The sequence below is a fragment of the Arachis hypogaea genome, chromosome 7 (genome assembly GCF_003086295.3).
Source record: "Arachis hypogaea cultivar Tifrunner chromosome 7, arahy.Tifrunner.gnm2.J5K5, whole genome shotgun sequence".
NCBI classification, from domain to species: domain Eukaryota; kingdom Viridiplantae; phylum Streptophyta; class Magnoliopsida; order Fabales; family Fabaceae; genus Arachis; species Arachis hypogaea.
Window position 1 is genome coordinate 47275964 of NC_092042.1, and position 24451 is coordinate 47300414.

Below are 24451 nucleotides of genomic sequence, written 5' to 3' on the forward strand. Positions count from 1 at the left end.
AGAATTGTAGGTGTTTCCATAGGGTTCTCCCATGTAATTCACCTCTTCCATTGTAGGATTCTCAAGGTCATAAGCTTCTCCTTCAGAGGAGGCTTCTTTAGCACTGCGAGATGCAGCTTGCAATCCAGTTAGATTCTGAGAAATCATATTGACTTGTTGAGTCAATATTTTATTCTGTGCCAATATGGCATTCAGAGTATCAATCTCAAGAACTCCTTTCTTCTGAGTTGTCCCATTGTTCACAGGATTTCTTTTAGAAGTGTACATGAACTGGTTATTTGCAACCATTTCAATGAGTTCCTGGGCTTCTGCAGGCATTTTCTTCAGATGAATAGATGCGCATGCAGAATGGTCTAATGACATCTTGGATAACTCAGACAGACCATCATAGAAGATACCTATGATGCTCCATTCTGAAAGCATGTCAGAAGGACACTTTCTGATCAATTGCTTGTATCTTTCCCAAGCTTCATTGAGGGATTCACCTTCCTTCTGTTTGAAGGTTTGAACTTCCACTCTAAGCTTACTCATCTTTTGAGGTGGAGAGAATTTAGCTAAAAAGGCATTGACCAGTTTTTCCCAAGAGTTCAGACAGTTCCTAGGTTGTGAGTTCAACCATATACTAGCTCTATCTCTTACAGCAAAAGGGAAAAGTATAAGTCCGTAGACCTCAGGATCAACTCCATTGGTATTAACAGTGTCACAGATTTGCAAAAATTTAGCCAAGAACAGATGAGGATCTTCCAATGGAAGTCCATGAAACTTGCAATTCTGTTGTATCAGAGAAAATAATTGAGGCTTAAGCTCAAAGTTGTTTGCTCCAATGGCAGGAATAGAGATGCTTCTCCCATAGAGGTCGGGAGTAGGTACAGTAAAGTCACCAAGCATCTTCCTTGCATTGTTGGCATTGTTGTTATTTTCAGCTGCCATGTCTTCTTCTTTTTCAAAAATTTATGTCAGGTCCTCTCCAGAGAGTTGTGCTCTAGCTTCTCTGAGCTTCCTCTTCAAAGTCCTTTCAGGTTCAGGATCAGCTTCAACAAGAATACCTTTGTCCTTGTTTCTGCTCATATGAAAGGGAAGAGAACAAGAAAGTATGGAATCCTCTATGTCACAGTATAGAGATTCCTTGAGGTATCAGAGGAAAAGAAGAATAGAAGGATGAGGTAGAGAGAAGAATTCAAACTTATAGAGAGGGAGGGGGTCCGAATTATTAAAGGAGGATAAGTGTTAGTGATTAAATAGAAAGAGATGGGAGAGAGAGAATTTTCGAATTTTTTTTTAAATCAAAAGAGATTAGAATTTAAAACAATTAGTTAATCAAAAAGAATTTTGAAAAAGAGGTTAGTGATTTTCGAAAATTGAGAAGTGAAAAAGTAGTTAGGTGGTTTTGAAAAAGATAAGAAGTAGTAAGTTTTGAAAAGATAAGAAGTTAGAAAAAGATTTTGAAATTAAAATTTGAAAAAGATATGATTTGAAAAAGATTTGATTAAAAAAGATATGTTTGAAAAGATATAATTGAAAAAGATTTGATTTTTAAAATTAAAATTGATGACGTGACTAACAAGAAACTAAAACATATGATTCTATAATTCAAATATTGAACCTTTCTTAACAAGAAAGTAACAAACTGAAATTTTTGAATCACAACATTAATTGTTAGCAAGGATTTTCAAAAATATTAAAAGAAAAATGAAAAAGATTTGATTTTGAAAAAGTTATGATTGATATAAGAGGATATGAAAAAGATAAGATTTTGAAAAATTAGTTTTAAAACTTGAAAAATTGAAAAAGATTTGAATTGAAAACAAAATTACCTCCCTGGCATTATTCTGGCATTAAACGCCCAGAATGGTATCCATTCTGGCATTTAATGCCAACTTGGCTACCTCCTTGGGCGTTAAACAGCCAGCCAGGTATCCTGGCTGGCGTTTAAACGCAAAAAATCCTTCTTTAATGGGTGTTTTGAACGCCTAGCTTTTTCTCTATGATTCCTCTGCTGTATGTTCTGAATCTTCAATTCTCTATATTATTGACTTGAAAAGACATAATTTTGAATTTTTTTGAATTTTTAATGATGAGAGAGAAAAACAACAAAATGAAATTAAAGATGAAAAACTAAGATCAAAACAAGGAATGCATGCAAGAACACTTTGAATGTCAAGATGAACATCAAGAACATATTTTTGAAAATTTTTAAGAAAAAGAAAGACATGCAAGACACCAAACTTAGAAATTTTCATGCTAGAGATACTAACAAATTGAAAATGCACATGAGAAACAACAAAAGACACACAACAAGAGAATTTAAAGATCAGACAAAGAAAATCATCATGAACAACTTGAAGATCAATGAAGAACATATGCATGAGTTTTCGAAAAAAGCTAAAAAATAAAAACATGCAATTGACACCAAACTTAAAAATTGACACTAGACTCAAACAAGAAACACAAATTTTTATTTTTGATTTTATGATTTTATAAATTTTCTTTTTTTTTTTTCCGAAAATATATTTTGGAAAAACAAAAAAGAAGATAAATCTTTTTTTTAAAATTTTTTGAAAACTTTTTGAAAATAAAATAAAGGTTGAAACAAGAAGAAAATTACCTAATCTAAACAACAAGATGATCCGTCAGTTGTCCAAACTCGAACAATCCCCGGCAACGGCGCCAAATACTTGGTGCACGAAATTGTGATCACACTTTTCACAAGTCCGCACAACTAACCAGCAAGTGCACTGGGTCGTCCAAGTAATACCTTACGTGAGTAAAGGGTCGATCCCACGGAGATTGTTGGCTTGAAGCAAGCTATGGTCATCTTGTGAATCTCAGTCAGGTAGATTCAAATGGTTATGGGATTTTGAAAATTAAAAGACAGATAAAACATAAAATAGGATAGAGATACTTATGTAATTCATTGGTAGGAATTTCAGATAAGCGTATGGAGATGCTTTGTTCCTTTTGAATCCTTGCTTTCCTACTACTTTCATCCAGTCATGCGTACTCCTTTCTATGGCAAGCTGTATGTTGGGGGATCACTGTTGTCAATGGCTAGCATCCGTCCTCTCAGTGAAAATGGTCCGGCTACGGGTTACGTAGGGCTAATTATCTGTCGGTTCTCACTTGTGTTGAAATAAGATCCAATGATCCTTTTGCGCACTATCACTGCGCCCAGCACTCACAAATTTGAAGCTCGTCACAGTCATCCCATCCCAGATCCTACTCGGAATACCACAGACAAGGTTTAGACTTTTAGGATCTCAAGAATGCTGCCAATTGATTCTAGCTTATACCACGAAGACTCTGATCTCACGAAATGGTAGGCTTTGCTGTCAGGAAAGGCAACCATGCGTCACAGACCAAGAGGCCAAGAGATATACATTCAAGCTTGTTTTCGGGTAGAACAGAACTGGTTATCAGGCACGCATTCATAAGTGAGAATGGTGATGAGTGTCACTTGATCATCACATTCGTCATGTTGAAGTGCGAATGAATATCTTAGAACAAGAATAAGCTTGAATTGAATAGAAAACAGTAGTAATTACATTAATTCATGAGGAACCGCAGAGCTCCACACCATAATCTGTGAGGTGTAGAAACTCCACCGTTGAAAATGCATAAATGATGAAGGTCCAGGCATGGCCGAATGGCTAGCCCCCTAAGCGTGATCAAGAGATCAACAGTGATACAAAGATAGTCTCCAAAATGATCTCCCGATCTCCCTATTGATGAAAATACAATAGTAAAAGGTCCTATTTATAATGACTAGTAACCTAAGGTTTATAGAGATAAGTAAATGATGCAGAAATTCACTTTCGGGGCCCACTTGGTGTGTGCTTGGGCTGAGCATTGAAGCTTTCACGTGCATAGGCTTTTCTTGGAGTTAAACGCTAGCTCTGGTGCCAGTTTGGGCGTTTAACTCCAGCTTTTATGCCAGTTCTGGCATTTAAAAGGGTAGAAAGTTGGTGTTAAAATGCCAGTTTGCGTTATCAAAACTCGGGCAAAGTATGGACTATCATATATTGCTAGAAAGCTCAAGATGTCTACTTTCCAACGCAAGTAAGAGTGTGCCAATTGGGCTTCTTTAGCTCTAGAATATCCATTTCGAGTGCAGGGAGGTCAGAATCCAACAGCATGTGCAGTCCTTTGTCAGCCTCTAAATCAGATTTTTGCTCAGGTCCCTCAATTTCAGCCAAAAAATACCTGAAATCACAAAAAAACACAAACTCATAGTAAAGTCCAAAAATGTGATTTTTGCATAAAAAACTAATAAAAATATACTATAAAGTAACTAAAACATATTAAAAACTATGTAGAAACAATGCCAAAAGCGTATAAATTATCCGCTCATCATTCAAGCACGAGGTGAATCTTTTGTATGCCTCTTCCATTTCAAGTTTGGATAGTATCTTGGTTTCTATTTCTCAACTGTGAAAACATAAAATTGTTCCTTGTCAGATACCATTGGAAAGTACTATTCACTCGAGAGAATTGCAGTGGCTCGTATGTGGCCCCAATATTCAGGCAAGGCACTTTAAGATGTACAACATAAATGGATTTAGGTTTAGAACCATGTCGACAGAGGATGGAATGAAAACCTAGAATAGCGGGATTTGTGTCACTTTTGACACTAGAAGTTATGCAAGCGCTCGTGACAGTAATGTTGTTATTGGTGGCATCTCGTTTTATGGAAGATTTGTAGATATCATTGAGTTGAATTACAGTGGTCAATTTACCGTGGCCTTATTTAGGTGCCTCTGGGCAGACACCACGTCTGGTAGAGGCATAAAGCAAGACATTTTGGGACACACCTGTGTCAACTTCAGTAATTCGATTCACATTGGTATCGTAAAGATGACGAGCCGTACATTCTTGCATCTGAGGCTCGCCTTGTATACTATGTGGATGATGAAGTTGATAAGGACTAGAGTGTGGTAGTCCATGCGAAGCCAAGAGATTTGTTTGACATGGGTGAATACAATGAATACTGTGAAGTCAAACTTTCTCTCCAACCAAGTTTGACTGATTTGTCAGAATATGATGTTGAAGGTCTTTTGTTGACAAGGGATGGCAACTTAGAAGAATCCCTGACTGACGCCATCAATACTGGAGAAGAGGCTGCTGATTTATAGATGCATCTGGATAGCAATATAGGACATGTACATTATTACTCTATGTATAGTCTAGTTGATTATTGGACAATTGCAATTTTATTTATTAGCAACTAGGATAATGGTAGAAATAAATCTTCTGGTATAATTTGCATGTTATTTAATATGGCTTTTTTTAACTGTCTGTACCTGGAGTTATAATATGATTGACATGTATACTTGAGTTCTTGTGCTAACCCTTTTTGTGTTGGGACTTAGCAGGGAAATTGGAAGGGAACGACCTCTTTCTCTACGCCAACAGCTTCTTTTTTATCTACTCGATGCAAAAGGCATCTCCGTTCTCTTCCCTTGAGCACACAACTTCATTCACTCAAGATTTATGGTTCAACGAGTCACCTATAAGATCATGGCTGGATGCATTCTCCACACATAGGCACATCGGTGATGCTATTAGTAGAGCACCTTTCAAACTTGTGTCGGTATGATTTCAATTTGGCTGACCGCTCAATGGATATTTTACTTCATCGAACGACGATAATGATTTTAGTATCTTGTAACCATAAGACAAAGCCAAATATCTTATGATTTGTATGACTCTGAATATTGTAGGAACTGTGTCAATTCGGAGCAAAGTACCGGAATAAATTTAGCTTTGAGTTTCTCACAACTACAGATAGGGGACATTCGCATAAAATACTAGAAGAGGTTACTACAACAAACAAGGCTTTTCGCAACGGTCAAAAACCGTTGCCGTAAATTGAAAAACCTTCCCTAAACTTTAGGCAATGCTTTGGCAACGGTTTTAGACCTGTGGTATATGCGGCCGTTGCTAATGCTCAAAGGCAACGGTTTTTGACCTAAGGCAACGGTAACCTAAAAACCGTTGCCAAAGTTACTGGTATAGGCAACGGTTTTGAACACAAATTTTAAACAACGGTTTCAAACCGTTACTCGAGAAGCAACGGTTTTAGACCGTTCTTTTTCTTGATACAACGCTTTAAAATCGTACCTGGATTGGCAATGGTTTTAAACTGTTGTAGTTTTGTTATCCACAACAGCAACGGTTTTAAAGCATTACCATTGGTGTTGTTTTTTGGTAACGGTTTTTGTACTGTTGCCAATTTATAGTTGTCTAACACAACGGTTTAAAACCGTTACCATTGATTTTTTTGACAACAGTTTTAAAACCATTGCCATTATATAGTTATCTAAGACAACGGTTTAAAAGCGTTACCATTAATTTTTTTTGCCAACGGTTTTAAAATATTGCCATTTTATAGTCATCTAAGACAACGGTTTTAAAGTGTTACCGTTGTTGTTATTTTTTGGCAACGGTTTTAACACCGTAGTCCTTTGTAACTTTTGACAACGGTTTTTTGTAATATATAATTCTTTATTTATAATAGTAGTTTTCTCGTGAATAAAATTAATTTCATTTTTTTAATTATTTAGAGTCAATAAATAATCTAAACTATTTGAATAAAGTCACTAAAGAAAAATGATTGAACATTTTTCATCAAATTTGACTTACAAAGATTGTTGTAAGATCCACAATCACATTCAAAATACCACAATTCTATCATGACAACCTCGAACTATATCATCTAATGTTGCAAAAGATATAACAAAGAAGAGTTGAAATAGCTAAGTAGCAAATATATTTATCATCATGTCCGATCCACATGTTCATGACTTTTACTCTGTAACACTTGCTCTTAAAAATTTGACCTTAATCAAGTTCGATTTCCCCTTCAACATAGTTTTCCTGTAAAAAAAGAAAAAAATCAAATATAAAACTACACATCTTTAATACTAATAATGTCTACTAAAAATGTTTGAGAGAGAGAGGAGAAACATATATATCATAACATTCTTCTATTTAGATACACAAAACAATAAATAATACCTCCTCATGCGCATCATTGTTCGGATTGCATAAAGTGCTTCCTAGTTGAGAAGCTAACATCTCAAGGTCTACTCCTGAACTTTTTTGTTGCAACATCATCTTAACAAGCGATTTTAGTTCATCTACTTCTTTTTGCATCACATCAACTTTACCCTCTAATGATGCTTTCTCAGTTGCATGTTGCTGCTTAAGGGTGACAATTTCTTCATTTTTCTTCAACAAAGTTGGTGTGGTAACTCTTCCGTGACATCGCACTCTCCCTGCTTTCTCTTTCCCAAATATGGATTGAAAAGCTCTAATTGCTGATTCTTTACACTTTTTATTCTCAGCTTGCAAATGTGCCTATATTAATGTGAAGAAAAATAATAACAAAAAAGAGTAACTACACACAGACTCAAAACATATATCATTTGACAACATCAAATCAAATAATAGCAATTAAGAATAGTATCAGCATTGTTTAACTCAACTGCAAGCATAAAGATAACCACAAATGATGGACAAATTACCAAGACACTAGAAATTCATAACCTATTTTAATCAAATTAACTCCCAATACTTACAATAACATCCAAAGTTTCTTCATCCAATGATTTTTCCTTTGTGCTTTGGCGAGTCTCGACAAATATTTCTGCTTGAGTAGGTGGTTCATTATTTTCCTTAGAAACAACCTATAAGTCCAGTTCAACAAGCATTTATACAGAGTTAAAAATGCACATATTCTTGCACCCCACATACACATACAAATGCACAAAGAATAAAAAATTGTACCAATCTTGCACGTGTTCTTACAAAATTTATTAGTCCCTTTCGATGGCTAAATTTCTGTTGTGCCCTATTTTTCTTATTCTGCGCAGACATTTTCTACATAGCAAGAGACAAGTATTATCAAAAAATTATCATAATTGCATAAACAGACTACAATAAGTTGCACATGTCTTACCTTAACTTTCTCAGTTCTCTAATAAGCAATCAACTTGCGAAAATGACTCTCAGGTATGCTTTTAGGACGATTTTCAGCATTTCATTAACACATTTGTATGGCAGAAAATGATTTTTCTTGATTGTTGTCTTATACCGTCTCCAGTTGTCATTGATACGAGCAAGGGCTATCCTCTTTCCTTTAGTTGGAATAATGAACTTAGCCTGGAAAACACAAATATTATTTGGTAGTAAGAATAAAATACATGTGTACATTTCCAAAAAGTTTCTAAAAGAAACAACAATAATATTCTCACTTGAACATATTCCCAAATGAGGAACAAGCATGAATTTTATTATAACCAAGTCGTAAATCTTTTACCATGGCCTTGATTTTATTGAAAGAATTAGGAATATTCAAATGAGGAATCGCTTCTTTCAGTAATTCAAGTAGAGCAGTAAAGGATGCGTTGCTCCAACCATTAAGAGTCTTCAACAAATACAATCGGATAACGAATGATAATGTCGAAATTTTTTTACAGCCAGGATATAACTCTTGTTTTCCTTCTTCAAGCAAGTTATAAAACTTTTTTGCATCTTCGTTTGGCCCATCAGCATCTTTTTCTCCTTCAAGCACATGCCGAAACGTCTCGTTTAGCAGCCCATGAATGTCGTCGACAAATCCTTCATGGACTTCACTCTCATCGGATTCGCTATCTTTGTGACTTATCCTTTCGCCGTGATGAACCTACACAGTGTAACCTTTTTGAAATCCCTTACTTATTAAATGATCATAAACTTCATCCCTTCGCCCTCAATTAAAGTTATTACATATAGAACAAGGACAAAGAATTTCTTGTCCTTGTGGTCTACCTTTAGAAAAGGAAAAATCCAAAAATGAATTAACACCATGTTGGTAACCCTCAGTATGTCTTGGTAAACTAGTCCACCCTTTGTCCATTACTTTGTCAACTAAAATAAAAGAACACGTGCATATGTTTTAGACTAACTATAAGTAATTTTTTCTAATCAAGAGCTTATTGCTTCTAAAAAATTTCTAGAAGTCAACCACACATGCATGTTCGAAAGAGAACATCTCAACCAATCAAGAGACTAACAATTTGTATCTAACAAACTATGCAAAGAAGCTTAAGCAAACAATTAATCAGTAAATATTGTTAACAATTAAATGTTCAAACAAATTTAAAAAGATAATATATTAAATGATTTACCTGTAGTGTAGCTTAAAGTCTAAGGTAGTCGCAGCTACAGAGAGATCCGCTATTTGATTTTCTTTTTCTGGTTTTAAAGAGACAAACTAAAATAGCAACAAAGAATAAAAATATAAGTAATTCATAACCAGATTTTTTAACAAAAAATTCACTTTTAAAACCAGTTTTTAGAAATCTTATTTTCAAAAGTGATATATAACTAAAAAATCAAACAATAGAATTATCAAGAGCAGAATAATATTATCATTACTCTTTAAATATTAGTTCACAAACTAACACATCTTAATTTCAATTATGGTTGATAAGAAGATTTTAGAAAAAAAAAAGAGAAGAAGGTGGGGTTCCTAATGTGTGATGAGTTACAAGTGACACATGTTGAAAATGAAAGGCTGACGATATTGGTGTGGGGGTTCCCTTCACAAGACATGCATCAGGCACCATAATTAATTATTAAGAAAAGTAGATAAAAGGGGCACCCAAATAAATAAGACAGTAAACAATAATATTAATAATAATGATGAAAGAAATAGAAAATAGAAAATAGAAAATTCTAGCTTTAAAGAATGGTGCAAAGCAAAGAGTGAAGGATTAGAAGAAAGGAACGGCTAATTTTGGAAAGTTTTGGAGAGAGAGTGTTATGGATATGACCCAAAACTACAGCACAAGTAGCCATTTGAACTTTGAAGAATGAAAGCAACATATGTGGGACTGTGTTTAAGTCTATCTGTCTAACAATGACATCCTCCAAACCCCCATAATAATTATTATTTTGGATATAATCAGAATTAACATTTCATGAGAATTTCAGTTGTTTTTGTTGTTAATAAAAACCTTGCTTAAGGTTTATTTTTGTGCATTATGATGAGTCAGCGTCCAGTCACCTACCTGTCAATCTTGATGGGTTGGAACTTCATTATTTGTTAACAACAAATTAAAGAAAAATGTATTAGCTCAAATGAAATGATGTTGTTTTTGGTTTTTTGCTAAAGCTTAGCTTGCAATAAGATTCAGGCTTATAAAATTAACTTATCCATTGATATGCTTAAGAAAAGAAGAGCAGAAATCGGAGAAGCAGCAAGCCAGATTGCCATTAAAACCAGTATTATATAAATATATTCAAAGGGGTCATCGATTAGTATTTGGTCATTGTAACCGCGAATCAAGAATGGGAAGCATCTATAAGCATCACATTTTCCATCAAATATTTAAAATAATAAATATTTATCCTGATTAATTGAGGCATGTAGGAAGAAGAGCATAATTTATGCTAATCTCTAAGTCAAATAGTTAGAATAAGCATGAAATTCCTCTGTTATCCTAGATGAAACCAACCAATATGAAAAGCAGTCCACAACTCACTCAAATAATAACATTATACAACAAGGCTAAAATAAACAAAGCAGATAAATAAAATAAAAAATAAACAATTGAGAAACAGCGATATAGAAATTACTCCATAATCCTCAATAAAGAGTTATTGGGAGTCCACCATAGAATACCTCACAGAGAGCAGAGAAACAGAACCATAATGCCATCGAACACACTACTCGCAGATAATAAAAGTTTTGCTACCTTAAATAACAAACTAACCTAAGCCCTAGGTTCATTTCACAAGTACGCAGTCCAAATTCAAACAGAACAAAAGCTCAGTCAACATTCAACCCTCATCTTGCTCATGTTCACAAATAACACCACCTTCCACAGCCAACAAAAATATCCAACAACCAATCAAGCCCTAACTAAGAAACAAAAAATCAGAGAAGAAGACCACTTACCACAGATGACAACCCACAAACGGCCAATGCAGCAAACCAGTAGCAGCGAAGCAACAGCAGCAAAGCACAATCCACAATCAGCCAAGACACTGAAGCAGAAGTAGCAAGGTAGAAGCAGCAAAGCAGAAGCAGAACAGGGGAGATCAAGGATGCCGTGGAGAAGCAGTGAAGCCTCGAAGAGGGAAGAAGCACCGACACCGCGGAGAGGAGAAACTCAGCGACGCCGGGAAGAATGAGGCAGCGACGATTCGGGAAGAACGCAGCGCAGCGACGATGATGGTGCGACGATGGTGACTTGCGATTTGGGGCTTCCTGGTGACTTGCGATGATGGTGCGATTTACACCTTCAAGGAGAGGTGTGGTGCGATGCGTCTCTGATTCTGATGGGTTAAGGTTCGGTGGGTTAGGATTCTCTGATTCTTCAAGGAGGAAGAGCGTTCTTCGCTCTTTGCTGGTTTCGAAGAGTAGATGAAGGCTTAGCTTTTTTTGTTCCTTCGCTGTATTTCTTTATTAATTAGGGAAAAATTATTATTTTAATTTTATTTCTTTATATTAATATTTATTATATATTTATAATAAAAATATATAATATTTATTATAAATTTATTTTACCTTTATGTGTTCAAAATATAATATTTTTTATATATTTATAATAATATATAATATTTATAATAAACTTATTTTAATTTTATTTTTTTAAAATAATATTTGTTATTTATTTATAACAATAGATTTTGAATATTTTATAAATTCAATATTTATAGAAAAAATAGTTTCAATTTATATAATTATCTGAAATTATTTTTATTAGTATTGTTTAATTTGTATAATTATTTAAATAATATTAAAAAATAGTTGTTTCATAAATAATTGTTGTAATGGTTGTAAAACCGTTCTTTAAAATATTCAAAGAGAATGGTTTTATTTTGTTACTATAGCATAATGAAAAAATGAACTTCAACAGCAACACTGTAAAAACTGTTGTCTAAGACAATCTAATGGAACTGTTTTAAAGTGTAGCATTTCGGCAACGGTTTTAATGCGTTTTTTTGTGCAATTCTTTAAACAACAATTGAAAACCGTTGCTTAAAGCCAAATCATGGTACGATTATAAAACCGTTCTTTAAAATAGTCAAACAAAACGGTTTTACTGTGTTGCTAGAAATTGATGAAAAATGAAATTCAACAGTAACACTTTAAAAAACTGTTGTCTAAACCTATCTAAGAGAACGATTTTAAGGCATTGCAAAATTTGGCGTTGCTAAAGGCCATATTTGTTGTAGTGGGTGAAGGTAAAAAACGGGTTTCTACATAAATTATATGATTTATCCAAATGAAAGAACTTATATTAATACTTACTGAGCAACATTGCTTTTTGTGGATAAATACTTACTTAAGCATTACTTGAACATGCATTTTTTTAATAGTGCATGTATATTTATATCCCTGTACTACATAGGCATTTACGATGAATCCCTTGCTGTTCTATACTTGGAAAGGTAGACTTTGTGACAAAAGAAAAATCTCTTTGTGATTTTATAAGGTCAATAGGTGTCTCAATGTGAGTAAATTGTGTGTGATTGTGTATTATTTTCTATATGACTAGTCTTATATATACTAGTGTTTTGTGCTTGTGAAGACCTTTTTGAGTTTAGGCTTGTGCTTTGTGAAACAGGATTATTCTCGATTGAAAATATGACAACACAAGTAATTCATTTGCTGGTGTGTGCTGTGATGCTATGAATGAACTCTTTTTCAATGTCTCATTTTTAAAACAAAATTTTTTTTTGAAAATATAACACTCTTAGACACTGCTATACTTCTACTAATCAAGTTATATACCAGAAAGCTTTTGGTTCCAGTTTTGTATCCTATACACTCTCTTTCTAGCTCTTGGATTAAAATTTGTTTCTATTATAGACTAGGGTGGATACAAAATATTGGTAGCCAAAGGTCCTGAGGTATGTCAGATTTGGTGAATTCCCGAACTAAAAGCATGGTATATTGCCACGATTCCCAAATTAACAAGTTTATGAGTTTAGATTTATGATTCAAGTTAAGCTAATCGCCACGAGTCTAGTTGAAGTGTTGAGTTTAGTTACCCTCATCCTTAAATAATTTGTAGTGAACTTTTTGGTCATACTTGCTGAGTTGCTTTTTTGATCAGTTCATCAAGCTGTGGAGTAGCCATGGCATTGAACGCTGCTCCACCAACAGCACAATTAGAAAACTTACTTAGCCACAACACTTGAAGCAAGAAGTTTTCTGTTCTCTTCTACCCATTCTGTTACTCCTCTCTGTAGGGAATTATGATCACATCAAATTCTAAAAACATGTATAAGGATAATAAAACAAGAGTGTAAAACATAAGAGAGAAACTTACAAGGCCATAGTCCACAACATCCCAATTGCATAATATAATTGTGCTGCAAGGCTTCTACCCTTGTTTTTGAAGCTTCCCAAATCATTTAGTAATCTGAAATTTCAAAAGACATGTCCCAATAGTTCCTCAATGGTCCCCGAAATCACAAAAGCATGAGTACAAAAACAAAGCCATATTTACCTCAAGTAATGCTGCAGTGCCACTATTTGGATCAACAGCTACAAATGCCCATGCATCCCTATGGTTTCCTAGAATGACATATCTACAAACAGTTGCAATATTTTCTTGCCCCTGAAACTAATTGCACTTATCAATTCAGGGGGCTTTTTGTATCTGAACATTTTCACATTTTCCTATATACTGTCTTTCTAGCTCTTGGATTGTCCAATTGTTATGATGATCATTCTTTTCTATTTTAGGCCCGATGCGAGAACAATCTTATGGTTGAACTGGATATTACGTCCCGGGAGGAATTCATTTTCATAGAAAGAGAACTTACTAAGCTCTGGGAACGTAAGTCCAACAAGCCTTCTAGAATGTAGAAGCCTGACCATGTTCTTTATAAAATGTATAATATATTTAAATTTGTTTTGCTACGACGTAACTTTTAGGACTATCTCAAGAGAAGATTCAAGAGGAAAGAAAAGAGATAGGGGAGGTAGTTCAAAAGTCAATGGAAGAAGAAGTCGTACCCAGCAACAGTTTCGATGAGATTGTTTCGACCGGAACCAAGGCTTCCATGATAAATTATGACCTCAATAAAATACCAGAAGAGAATGAGAGCATTGGAGTTCATGTCTAGTTTGATTTCTTGATATGGCGTTTAAAGACTAATAGTTTGGACTGAAAGTATATCTTGTTAATAGAGACTAATTGGTTATTTATTATTGAACAAGGTGTTGAGCTTCATTTTCTCAATCAATGTACATGAAAGTGTTGTCCTTTGAGGAGTTGCACAATAAACTTAATTCACTTCCAAAAATCTTGTAGCATCGTTGATCGATGCCCTTTAGTTAAGAGCACCTGAATCAATTGAGTTTGGACAGAGAAGAATTTGTTTTAACTTGTTTATTTTGCTCGTGTGAATTAATAACGATTTCTTGAGCCACAGTGATATATATACTCAACGCCAACACATGAGATGTCATCTGAATCACCAATTTAGTAAAATTTAATAGTTTTACTACAGTAAATCAACTTTGACTGGTTGAATGATCAGTTTATTTGTTCATTTAAACATGTAAAATGGGGTTGAATTTTTGCTTTGTACATAAAATACATAGTTTGCTTACAAAAATGCCTATAATATAATTTTGATTTGCAATGAGGTAATCTGTAGTTTGATGAGTTGGAAAATATGCATGTTAAGGGGCTTCATCCCGCATTATTTTCAAATATATTTATGTGATATTAAAAAAAATTAACACGAATTATTTTAATATGTATTAAGTTTTTTATTTTGTAATTTTTAATATTTTGGTAGAATATATAATATTTTAATTTTAAATTTATTCATGATCAGATTAGTAAACAAATTTGACCATTTAAGTAGTTTTTATTTGTAATTATAAAAATGCTGAATTATTAGTATTATTATTATCAGTTTAATCCACTTAAGGTTATGATATTTTTTAAAATAGTCAAGGCTCACACCACTAACGAACTAATTAAGTAATTATACTTTCTAGATTCTCTCAATTCGCACGTACACCCCCACTCTTCCTTTTTTGAATCCTTATTTTCGCTACACACATCATCTTGCCGTGGAAAGTCATCTTCTCCTTGTCGCCGCTGAGCATCGTAGTTGGAATTGTGCAGCCTTGGTTCCCTCACCGTCATCAGTCAAGTTCTCTTCCACACCGTCGTCAGTCAAGTTCTCTTCCACACCTTCGTCATGGTCATTGAGGTAACAAGTTCCCATCTTCATGCTGATCCTTATCTTCCACCTATTGCTTCAATTTCTTGCGTTTTGGAGTTGCTGACCATATATAATCACATGCATTCCTTCCTGCGTTTTTAATTTATTCATCTTATCCCATTAAAAAATTATATGGGGGTATGAACAATCACAGCTAAGATTTGATGGGTTTTGGGGGTCGCATGTTCATATCTTCATTATAACTAAGAAAAAAATTAAAAAATATGGCCTCTTTTTCATTGAATTATTTTCTAATTTAGAAAGGTTCCATTTATGTAATTAATATATGTACATATATCTAATGTTATTTTCTATACATAGCTAGCATGATGCGTCAATTACTACTGGTACTTGTCTATTAGTTAAACTCAGTCAATTTAAAGGGGAATAATATTTACCTACTTCACAAATGCAAGTTGGAAGAACTAATTAATCACCTTAGGTTACTAATGAGTGACATTGCAATTTAGCGCTCTAGAAGATTAATGCTAAGTATTTAACTTTTGATGTTGTAAGTAAATGGTTCCTCAAAGCCAAATGTATTTTTGTGGTGTTCAATTCATATAGTTAGGACAAATTCTATTAATTCATATGTCTAATTGAACTGTAAAGATGAGCAATTGAAATTATAAAATGTTCCTTGTGTAAGCTTCGATAAATGTTAAAACATTTGGCCAAAGCCAATCACATTAAAATATAATGAATATAGTTAGAAAATATCGTAGAAAAATTAATGAATATAGCAAAAGTTAACCTTAGTTGGCTAAAGCTAATGATATTAAAATGTAGATTAGATTTTAGGCATACCAATCACTTTCAAGATTTTAACACAAATAATTTTAGTATGTATTAAGTTTTTTTTTTATTTTGTAATTTTTCTTTTTAAATTATTTTGGGGTATGATTTTAAAAAATCTAACAAACCTGGACATATAATATTAAAATCCAAAAGAGATTATTATTATTGGACTAGAAATGGTTGGGCCTATTATCCAATTCCATAATCTCACTTGACCTGATCCATCACCAGTGAAAAATATGCCATCAGGCCCCTTCTTTGTGAGTGTATGTTACTTCTATTATCCAATTCTATATTTGTTTGTCTTTGTGCATGTATTTTACTTCTAACTTTCCACTTTTTGTTGTAACCACACCTGTACTGGAGAGAAATCAAGATTACAAATATTATATACTAGTAAATGATACGAATTCAACAACTATTGTAAACCAACCTTTACTATTTTGTCCAATGAATAAGATAAAAGGAACTGGTCCCAGCAGAGAACTGTTTTGCAATATTTAAATCACTTGTTAATTATTCTATTAGTCTAAGATTAATTAATGTTTTTCAACATGCTACATGTGTTTATACTAGGATTTTAAGATGCCCAGGAAAGCTCGCTACACGAAAGGCACAAGTGTGGAGCCACCACGTCAGTAGCCTCTAGCTGTACCTTCTGCGTCTTCACCATCCACTGACAATGACTAGCTCATCCCTTCGCCCCCCTCAAAGCGAACCAAGACCTGAGCCACAGACTACTAACAGTGTACAAGTGACGGAACCGTGCAATGAAGACATGGACCTGGAGGCGAATGAGGTTGATTCATTTGACAAACACATTGACAGGATGTTTGCTACTTCTAGTGCTGAAAAGCGCAAAGGACGAAAGACTACTGAGTTTTGGGATGGTGATCTCATTGGTAACAAGTGTTGAACCATAGGACTTTTTAAATGATTAGCTAATGATATTTTTATGTTTCTCACATGTTGGGCACATTGGACACATAAATAAGATTTTTTTATTTATAGATTTTGATGGAATAGTCAAGCAAGCTAAAATGAGTGTGCAGGAGGCTATGGAGTGGTCTCTTAATGGTAGCAAGATAGTACTGAGACTCAACGAGGAACTTCAAGCAGTCGGAGATGGAGCTGGCCTGTTAAGTGGCATTCTAGGAGAGTTGGGTTCAGATTACAGCAAATTTCCTATTTGTGAGAAGATTGGGCAAAGGTGCAGGGCAAAGACAGGGTTTATGATGATTTCATAAAGGTGATGACTTTCGGCATTGTTTAATCATGTCAAACCTTTCAACTTTCAATTACTTACAGCTGGACATTATCGTCGCAGAAGATGTTCCACTTTCAGGCAGATAGTGACGGTAGAATCAAGAAAATATTTTTGCAACAAATGGGGAGGTCCTAGAAGGATACAAGGGGGAAGCTGTATGACTCGCATTACAAACCAACAAGGAAACTTGAGCAGAATCTTGATAAACGCCCGGAGGGAATTCCTAGAGAGAATTAGAGGTGGTTCATTGATTATCGTAATGATCATGCAACAAAGGTACCCCATGTTTTAAGTAGCCCTTCTCTTTAATCCACCTAGGTTCCAAATAAACGCATATAATAACAACTAATTTTTAGTCCTAAAGATTACTTTATTGCATTCAAGCTTTTTTTGGAGTTAGATACATTACTTTTCAAAGAAAGAGAAGAAGAACATATATATAAGTAATACACCAAAGTAAAAGAGAAATATAATATCATTTAACTATTTATGGTACACTATGTATTCATTCTGTGTCTAACCAATCTCACTGTTGATTTTTAATAGGCGAAGTGCAAGCAAAACGCGCTGAATCAAAAAAAGCAACTTTACACGCACACTGGTAATTCTAAAAGCTTGGCTAGGGCAAGGGAAGAAGAGGTAATATAGATTTGAAATCAAGTATAGGTGCCTATCATTGTCTCAATTAATTCCCTTTTTTAAGCAAATTATTCTTCAGTTTTGACTTATAAGGAATTGACAAGTGATGCTGATTTCCAAAAAAGTAATGCTGGAGCTATTAAAATAATTTTACTATTTAAGTATAATCAACTGCTCAATCCTTGAAAAATAAATGGAGCAATCATTAGATACCATATCGATTGAGGCAAAATAAATTAGTTGGTATGTAGTTTGGATTTATTTATAGAGTAAAACAACAAAAAATAATTGAAAAAATTAAAAGAAGTGAAATTTATGGTATAGATTGTATTGTCACAGTCGCAAAAACAAGGGAGCAGAGTTGGTAGGGGAGAAGTATGGAACCTAAAGCACAAATGACCTGATGGCTCATATATACATAAAGAAGCTAAGAGGATTGGTGTAAGTACACTTAATCATTTATGATGTAACATGTTGGGCTTAATTATTAAAATGTCTTGAGTATGCTATATTCCTAGTGTTATTGTGTATTTTTATTTACGTCTGTAGGAAAAAATATCTGAGATTGAGCAACTGGATGAAACTACAAGAATATTGTCAGAAAATGATTCCCTTTCCCAAGCTCTCAATAAAGAGCACTCAGTTAGAGTGCGTGGCATAGGTATTGGGCCGACACTAAGTCAACTCTTCCGTCTGAGTTCGCAGCCGTCGGTGGATAGAGCTCAAATAGAAGAGGCCCAAAGGATGCTGTGTGAACTACAAGCGGAGGTGATGGCCGAAAAATTGAAAAGGAAAGCAATGGAGGATGAAGTAGCAGCAGAGGAAATGAACAGGCAGGCAATAGAAAGTGTGCTGAGTTATCTAGTCCAACAGCAAGGTGGGGAGCTGCCACCAGACATCGTTGCACGGATGAATTCTTTGGATGGACATGACGGAAAATAGAAATTAGGATATACGTGATAGTTTGTTTTTCAGTATATGTTTTGTTTTTATGTTAACTATGCAGCATTAATTATGAGCCAAATACTATACTTTTTTGGGTGACTATTGAAATACTTTATTGATATTAAAATAAACATATTAGTTTATTTCGCAGTTAAATATTCATGAGTTTTATTATAGAATTTTAGAGAAGAATGATAATATTCTTTAAGTAAAAAAATAGATAAAAAAAATCCCCAGGTTTGTAAAATAAATCAAAATAAAATATTATATTAAAAAAAGTAATGCTAGGAATAGCGGCGGATTAAAACCGCTGCAAATAAAATTCATAAAAAAATGCTGCAACAAATTGCGGCGGTTAAGGAGCGTCGCAAAAATGTGGGAGAAATACTTTTGGTAATATAGCGGCAGATTTAAACCGCCGCTAAACTGATTGACGCAAAATACTTGATTGCGGCTGTAATGCCAGCGGTTGCTGGAAACCGCCGTAGAATGTCATCCCAGCGCCCTGATGCACTGTGGTTGCTATTTCGCTGTCTTCATGTTTAGGGGCGGTTTGGTTTAAAACCGCCGCAAATCGGCAATTAAACCACCGTTAACCATCGTTTGTGCTGTAGTGGAATATTACCTGTGTTTTACTTATTTGCATATACTTGTGATTTTCTGGTATTGAGGAGGTTAGGTAGGCAACGGCGATGGGATCGTGTGGAGGGTAGGTTGGCGAAGGCTGTGGGATACAACGATGTGGTTTGGTATTTAGTTAGAAATTTCCTAAGTTTAGATAACCCTGTTTATTGTTTATGGTTTAAGTTATTTATTTTGTTAAGCTTAAATATTTGTGTGGTGTGAAGTTTTAGGATTTTCTTTGGCGTCCTGGAACCTTACATCTTATATATTGGGCACTGTTACCATACTGAGAACCTCCGATTCTCATACCATATGTTGTTGTTGTTTTTCAGATGCAGGTCGCAACACACCACGGTGAGTATGCAAATATGGTGACAGAGCGGAGGATGATCTGCCTTATGTTTGATTTCACTTTGTTTTTGTTGTAGTATTCTCTCCCATTTTTGTATATTTAACATATTTGTCTTAGAGGCTTTATTCCTGAAAACTTTGAGAGATAGGTTGTTGATGTCTTAAACTTCAAAACTCTTTTGTATTTCAGTTTGACTAGCCGGCCTAAACTTTGCAAGCTGTGACTAGTCCTCATTTTGGTATATCATACATACATACATACATACATACATACATACATACATACATACATATATATATAATGTTTTGTTCTATCCCTACTTACGCGTTTAGTTATCGTGTGTGAACGCTTTGCGCTTTGTAAATCCGCTTTATGCGACTTTGAGCTTTACTCCTTCATCAGGATTCTAGTTTTATAAAATTTTGGATATATATTATATATTTTAACCTTTAGAACTATCGTGGCACTTTGTTATCATTTTCTTTACGGCTAGAGGTAAGGCTTAGGGTAAAGGGGTGTTACAATTCTCGCATTCAATTAGATAATTATGCATCTGTTGCCATTCCGACATCTACATGTAGCAGACCCTTTAGAGTTAGGAAACCTCCATCACACCTCCAGAACTATCATTGTATGTTAGCCAGCACAGGTTTAGTTCCTCCTTCTACTCAAAAGTTTCCAATTTCTAACTACTTATCATACAATAAGCTCAATTACAATTACAAATCTTTTTGTTTGGCCATTTCTTCCAATCCTGATCCTCGCACTTATAAGGAGGCTGTTGTCCATTCTTGTTGGAGAGAGGCAATTCAAAGTGAGTTGGAGGCTTTAAAATTAAGCAACACTTAGAGAATTAGCAAACTTTCACTTGGCAAGAGAGCCGTTGGTTATATGTGGGTCTTTCGAACTAAGTTTCATATTGATGGGACCATAGAGAGAAGAAAGGCTAGGTTAGTCGCAAAGGGGTTCACTCAAATTGAAGGGGTTGACTTCATTGACACCTTCAGTCTGGTAGTTTGAATGACCACTCTCAGGCTTATCCTTGCTGTTGTAGTAGCTAGACATTGGCATCTCAAGCAACTCAATGTCAACACAACCTTTTTGAATGGCGACTTGAATGAACAAGTTTATATGAAGCTTCCTCCGGGACTACAAGAACAACCAGGGATGGTTTGTCAATTGCAAAAATCCCTCTATGGATTTCGTCAAGCAAGTCGCCAGTGGAACTTGAAGCTCGATGCCACGCTCATCGATTCAGGTTATAAGAAGTCCATCTTAGATCATTCACTTTTTACTCGCATTTCTAGCTCTGACATCACTGTCATTTTGGTTTACGTTGATGATCTGGTTCTCACCAGGGATGACATCTTGGAAATTAATCGCATCAAAGGTATCCTTCATGATAAATTCAAGATCAAATACATTGGTGACTTGAATATTTTTTGAGTATGGAGATTGCTCGCTCAAAGTCGGGTATTCACCTTTGCCTGTACAAATATGCTTTGGACATCCTTGAAGACTTTGGTTACTTAGACTACAAACCAGAAAACATTCCCATGGAGTATTCAACCAAATTATCCTTTGAAAGTGGGACTCTTCTTTCTGATTTCACCAATTATCGACAATTGGTTGGTCACTTGATGTATTTGGCTAAAACCCATCTTGCTATTTCTTATGCCATGGGTCGTTTGAGTCAGTTTGTTGATTGCCCCACAACGGCTCATCTCGAAGCAGCCTTTAGGGTCTTGAAATATCTCAAAGGCTATCCCACCTTTGGTCTTTTTTTCTTGTGACTCAGGTTTTTAAGGTTTTTGGATTTTTCGACTCCAACTGGACAGCCTGCATCGACACTCGATGCTCCATTACGGGGTACTGTTTCTACTTGGGCATTGCTCTCATTAGTTGGAAAAGCAAGAAATAAACCATTGTCTCTCGCTCATCTTCCAAAGTCGAATATCGCGCTTTGGCCAATGCCCCTTGTGAAGCACAGTGGCTCTCCTTCATCCTCCAGGAGCTTGGCATACCTCTGACATCACCCATCACTGTCTTCTGTGATAACTAATCTGTCATCCACATTGCTACAAACCTGATCTTCCATGAACGCACTATGCATATTGAAGCCGACTATCATATCACTCACACGAAACTTAAAGCTGGGTTGATCCATTTACTGCCAGTGTCATCCTCGGGGAGGGAGGGGGGATGACTTGATTCACTCATTCAGCATACACTCAAGTTAGTTAGGAACTTACTAATTTAATTGATTAACCTTTACATGCATTAGTTGGTAAATAAAGTAATTAGTTAATTAGCTTTTAGACATTTTTGACATGTTGATTAAGTTAGTTAAGAGAATCGTCAATTGGCTGGACATGTACATATTTACACAATGTAACTAACTGTGATATTTTTTTCCTACTTAATTCATTTTTCCCAATTCACATCCAAGAACCCCCTTTTTTCTTTTCTCTTTCTTTATCTCAGTTCTTCGCTCCTGCTTTCTCTTTTTTTCTGATTTTTCGACTTCTCATCTTCATTCATGCCTTCTATCCAGAACTCACTCAATAGAGATTGATGAGAGCTCATCACCTCTGCGCACATTTCCACATTCCATGATAGTTTTTGAAGAGTTAACAAGGATATTTATCGGTTTGCAAAAGCAAGAGGAAAGATTGATGCTAACAAAGTTAATTGGAGTAGTAGAAACTTATGATCAGTAACAAATAGTATCATATGTAGAAGAAGGAAAATGAAAAGTGTCATCCTTAGAAATTTGATGAAAGATTCTCAGTCTTTCCATAAGATAATAAGGAGAAATGGGGAACATTCACAAAGATTAACAATAAAGATCTTCAATATTAATAACTATAATTGGATGCTATATGTGCACACTTTAGGATTCACAAACCATTATAACAATATTAAAGACTTGTGGATACAAGACGATGATTGGAGCTCTATATCCTTGTTTTAGCATATTTCATCTTTATGTTTATGGGCACCAACACTAATAAGCATAGGATTTCATAATGCTTTCTTTGAACTTATGCTTATTGTTATCTAGTTTGAACTTTAATTAATTAAGTTTATATGATTGAATGACAAGTAGTATGCTTAACAAGTTATTGTTTAACAAGTGGTATATTCTACATATGCTTGTCTTTTTATCTTATTTGTCCTTTCTTTTGCTAATGCTAAAAGGAGAAAAATAAAAGTATGTTTTGAAAAAGAAAGTATATATTTGAAAATGTTTTTAAAGTATATATGATCTTATGATTTATTTCCAAAAGAAAAGTTTTAGGGGAAACATAAGTATGGTTTTGAAAACTTAGGGTGCGCTTAATTTATGTTTTCATTTTCAGTTTTTATTTTTAATATTTTTTATTTTTAGTATTTTATTCTTTTTATTATTTTTTAACTTTTTTCATAAAATCCAAAAAAGAAATAAAAAATACTAAAAATAAAAACAGAAATAAAAATGCAAACTAAATACACCCGTAACTTCTCAAAGCTTCCGTAAGTTTTTCAAGATATGTTTGGTTTTAGGGAGAACTCTTGAAGTTTTTTATGAAAAGTTTTTAGGTATATTATGCTTTTTCTAATATTTGTAAAATTGTATATGTTCAAAAACTTAATACTTTTCAAAACATAATATATTTGTCATTATCTAAAAGGGAGAGGGGGTGGGGAGGAATTGTTAGTGGTGTAATTCTAATTGAATGCGTGTTCACCACCTTGCATGATATACATGTTTATATGTTTTGATAAGTAACAATATATGATTTTTATTCTTATTTTAACAAGTGTTTTGAAAAGTAACAAACATATATCTTTTACGGCTTTGTTTTTTGTGAAAAAAGTATTTTTCGAATCTTGGTGAACCAAATGAAAAGATGTCATTTTAGTGTTCAAGATTACATTCGTACAATATTTATTAAAAATTATGTATTTGACCCAAAGTTTAGTAATATTGCAAACCGGTTCAGCTTGGTCTGATTTAATTTGAGTGTTAAAGACCCGATTTATTAGTTTGAGTGTTCCAATGACAAATTTATAATTTTAAAATCAAAATTTCATTTTTGATATTGCTTTTACTCGAGAAGGGATCTGTGAAATCGAATGTCACATTGGTTAGAGTTTTGGAGTTTCTCGCCGGCAATTTCCAATCCAAGCGGTGGAAGTGTGGAAGGCAGAAATGCTAGGCTTATTATTGTAGCAGCTCATGAAGCTTCTGAACGACGAAGCTAAGGAGATTAATGGTGCCATTTTGTCACTTTTGGCTTCGGTTTCGATGTCTCAGTAAGCAAAAGCCGAGCTTTTCCGTTCGAAAATTTTCAAAACAGTTTTGAAAACATTGCAAAGCGCCGCCTCCATCAATTTCATGGCGGAAAAGTGCCTGAGAGTGCTAACAGTGGTGGCGACGTGCGCTGATGGTAAGACACCAGAGCTGATTCCAACATCCTCTTCAGAGTAGCCTTCGACAAGCTGGGTCTCTAAAACGAAAATCTGCAAACCCACCACAACGGGGTTACCGAACTCAGAGACAAGTTTCTTAAACCGGACGATTCCATAGTGTTACCACT

At 34.5% G+C, this 24451-nt stretch overlaps 1 non-coding gene across 1 annotated transcript; it reads left to right on the forward strand.

The window, feature by feature from the left end:
* The first annotated feature begins 417 nt into the window (after positions 1 to 417).
* On the forward strand, positions 418 to 525 carry LOC112704526 (small nucleolar RNA R71). The gene has a single exon (XR_003155147.1). It is a non-coding gene; the product is annotated as a small nucleolar RNA R71 (small nucleolar RNA).
* The last annotated feature ends 23926 nt before the right edge of the window (positions 526 to 24451 follow it).